Raw genomic sequence first — 4,690 nt, forward strand, 5'->3', positions numbered from 1 at the left:
TCCAAAGGCTTTAGACATCCACTTCGTCTGATGACAGTATCAAACTACAGAGCACTGCTTTTACTAAAATTCAACATTTTCAGATGAAAATTTGGCTGCAGTTTTTTTTCTTTATTTCACTGTAACACCCCTCAATGCCGTTGTTAGGATATTCTTGGTGATCACATTTTTTCATATTTATGCTTTTGGCACTGAGGGTATCTAATACGCATGTTGTCACTGTGTTTTGTACTACCAGCTGTGAGGGCTCTGCTTTTGCTTTGAGCAGTCTGTTTTTATTTTGTCTCGTGACTGTGTGTGTTTTTCAAACGAGATCCTCGTCAGTTTGATTTTGTTACCACAAACTTTGTGTGAAGTTCACAACAGAGGTAAAGAGATTTAAACACCCCAGTTTAAGGAGGCAGGCAGGGGTTGGACCAGCTGCACAGGACAGGTGAAGAGTGTCAGGGGAGCATTTTAAAAGATGGTTAATGTCAGATTTAGATGATTACGGATTTGTCCTTAGCCACCTTTGTCCCCAAAGCCACTCTGCTTTTTAACTCCAGCCGATATTTCCATTTTCCATTTCCCACACCCATAAACATAAACTACACTCTTCTTATACTACTGACACTTTATTCACTTTTAGTCACAGTTATTTATTCACCTTTCAGTCACTTTCATTTTAAAACTGTGTAATTTTAAAACTGTATATTCTGTGTATTTATTATTTCACTCTTATTGTCCTTATCTTTAACGTTATGCTGCTATGTTGTTTCTTAATTGTCCCTTGGTGATAAATAAAGTCTTCTGATTCTGATTTTGTTGACAAGATTAAATAACACATCCATCAGAGTTCAGCAACATTTCAGTTTGATTAAATTAAAGTTTTAAACTATACAGGGTTTAATTTCTCATCTGACATAGTGATTATATTGAACATGTCAGTGATTGAAGCAAGAATACAAGCAAAGTGTTACAAACTTGAAGAAACACAGAAAAGATCATCAGACATTAATTTAATCAGTTTCCAGCATTCATTCATATTGAAATGTTGAACTCTTTCCTGCTGGACCTAAGAGCAGCGTTCGATACCGTTGACCATATTTTATTACAGCTGTTATTAAATGGAGAGTCCTCTTCACACACTGAGGTTAATTATGAAGCTCTACAGGGTTTCATGCTGGGACCATTTCTATTTATATTATCCATGCTTCAGAAAGCATATCATACATGTTCACATACTTTTAATGCTCATTATTATGTGCTTCTAAATTCAGATAAAACTGAGGACATCGTACTGGATGTAAAATTCTTAGTAACACTGTGACTAACAAGATCCTTACTCTGGATGGCATTGCCTTGAACCATCAGTTGTAGTTATTTGACGCATTATAAATAAAACTGAAGCACACAATCCCATCACACAACATCAACATTTATTTATATACAAAAAGAAAAAAATGCTTTTTTAACATACAAAAATTGTTACTTAACAATTCATCACCATACGGGACCAAAAACCAATTACGTGGGTACATAGGGAAACCCATAGTGATTCAAGTGATTTCTCAGGGCCTTGGATGGGAGGCCATGCCCAGTCTATGTCATCAATGTTGGGAGAGTCGCCGAAATATTAAAAAAAAAATCTTCAAAGTAAATTAATGTAATTTAAGGTACAGTAAATACATCTTAAATTAAATTTAAAAAAACCATTTCACTTTACTGTAAACAAGTTAAATAACCATGGATACAAGTTATTACATTTAATAAAGCAAGCTAGAAACTGAAAATCTAAAAATAAAAGTGAGAATAAATAAACAATACTAAAAAATAGCCTAAAGAGCAGACTAAAACACAATTCACAATATTGCAATATAGTTTCAAAACAAAGCAGGAATTTAAAGGTAAATGTGTTTAGCTGCTTCTTTTGGTCAGATTTGTTGAAACAGATTCACTTTATTTAAACTCAGACTGATGTTGAGTTTAAATACTGACATGATGACAGTGTCATCATGTCAGTATTTAAACTCAGACTGATGTTGATATCACTGCCATCATGTGCGTTTGTGGATTTTTAATCAGAAACTTCCTGCCATAAATAACATGTGAGATCTGCAGTAAAACACAATTTATAAACATTTTTAATTTTATAGAACTTGTTTGAATCAAATCAAGTTTAATTTAATGCAAATTTTTTCAAAGAATTATGTTCACCTGTCAGATTTGGTTCATTCCACACAGTCACAACAACTTAACAGAAGAAGTCTAACGTCTGTGACAAACTGTTTCAAAGCAAAAAGTCACTGAAATGACCAGTTTTACTGTGTGAAGCCTAAAATATTGGTCATGCTATTGTTAGTTATATCGTGTTACTGTAAGGAAAAATAACATACAGACGCGTACAAAAGCATCAGGCAATTTTAAAACAAAAAAACAACACAACTGATGGTCCCAACCCCATAAAGAAGGCACAACATTTCACCAATGAACCCTGACAGGCACACCTGTGATGTGAAAACCATTTCAGGTGACTACATCATGAAGCTCTCTGAGAGAAGGCCAAGGGTTTACAGCGCTGTCAACAAAGCAAAGGGCTACTTTGAGGAATCTATAGTATAAGACATGTTCAGATAATTTTTTCTTTTCTTTGCTACATGACTCCATATATTTTGCTTAATATATTTGATGTCTTCAGTACGCATCTAAAATGTAGAAAGTAGTAAAACTAAAGAAAAACCATTAAATGAGAATGTGTGTCCAAATTTTGACTGGTTGTGTAGTTTTTAAAGTTTGTTATCAAATAATTTTCAGACCAACAAACTGTTTTTTGTTTTTACCTCTTAAAATATTTGCCACCATATGCTGACCCTACACATGTGGTCTTGTAATCGAAAGGTTGCCGGTTCGAGCCCCGGCTCCGACAGTCTCGGTCGTTGTGTCCTTGGGCAAGACACTCTCATCATTAAAGTTTTAAACTATACAGGGTTTAATTTCTCATCTGACATAGTGATTATATTGAACATGTCAGTGATTGAAGCAAGAATACAAGCAAAGTGTTACAAACTTGAAGAAACACAGAAAAGATCATCAGACATTAATTTAATCAGTTTCCAGCCTTCATTCATTTTGAAATGTTGAACTCTTTCCTGCTGGACCTAAGAGCAGCGTTCGATACCGTTGACCATATTTTATTACAGCTGTTATTAAATGGAGAGTCCTCTTCACACACTGAGGTTAATTATGAAGCTCTACAGGGTTTCATGCTGGGACCATTTCTATTTATATTATCCATGCTTCAGAAAGCATATCATACATGTTCACATACTTTTAATGCTCATTATTATGTGCTTCTAAATTCAGATAAAACTGAGGACATCGTACTGGATGTAAAATTCTTAGTAACACTGTGACTAACAAGATCCTTACTCTGGATGGCATTGCCTTGAACCATCAGTTGTAGTTATTTGACGCATTATAAATAAAACTGAAGCACACAATCCCATCACACAACATCAACATTTATTTATATACAAAAAGAAAAAAATGCTTTTTTTAACATACAAAAATTGTTACTTAACAATTCATCACCATACGGGACCAAAAACCAATTACGTGGGTACATAGGGAAACCCATAGTGATTCAAGTGATTTCTCAGGGCCTTGGATGGGAGGCCATGCCCAGTCTATGTCATCAATGTTGGGAGAGTCGCCGAAATATTAAAAAAAAAATCTTCAAAGTAAATTAATGTAATTTAAGGTACAGTAAATACATCTTAAATTAAATTTGAAAAAACCATTTCACTTTACTGTAAACAAGTTAAATAACCATGGATACAAGTTATTACATTTAATAAAGCAAGCTAGAAACTGAAAATCTAAAAATAAAAGTGAGAATAAATAAACAATACTAAAAAATAGCCTAAAGAGCAGACTAAAACACAATTCACAATATTGCAATATAGTTTCAAAACAAAGCAGGAATTTAAAGGTAAATGTGTTTAGCTGCTTCTTTTGGTCAGATTTGTTGAAACAGATTCACTTTATTTAAACTCAGACTGATGTTGAGTTTAAATACTGACATGATGACAGTGTCATCATGTCAGTATTTAAACTCAGACTGATGTTGATATCACTGCCATCATGTGCGTTTGTGGATTTTTAATCAGAAACTTCCTGCCATAAATAACATGTGAGATCTGCAGTAAAACACAATTTATAAACATTTTTAATTTTATAGAACTTGTTTGAATCAAATCAAGTTTAATTTAATGCAAATTTTTTCAAAGAATTATGTTCACCTGTCAGATTTGGTTCATTCCACACAGTCACAACAACTTAACAGAAGAAGTCTAACGTCTGTGACAAACTGTTTCAAAGCAAAAAGTCACTGAAATGACCAGTTTTACTGTGTGAAGCCTAAAATATTGGTCATGCTATTGTTAGTTATATCGTGTTACTGTAAGGAAAAATAACATACAGACGCGTACAAAAGCATCAGGCAATTTTAAAACAAAAAAACAACACAACTGATGGTCCCAACCCCATAAAGAAGGCACAACATTTCACCAATGAACCCTGACAGGCACACCTGTGATGTGAAAACCATTTCAGGTGACTACATCATGAAGCTCTCTGAGAGAAGGCCAAGGGTTTACAGCGCTGTCAACAAAGCAAAGGGCTACTTTGAGGAATCTATAGTATAAGACAT

The sequence above is a fragment of the Haplochromis burtoni genome, unplaced genomic scaffold (assembly GCF_018398535.1).
Source record: "Haplochromis burtoni strain Fernald_Lab_line unplaced genomic scaffold, NCSU_Asbu1 Contig_1781, whole genome shotgun sequence".
Lineage (NCBI taxonomy): Eukaryota > Metazoa > Chordata > Actinopteri > Cichliformes > Cichlidae > Haplochromis > Haplochromis burtoni.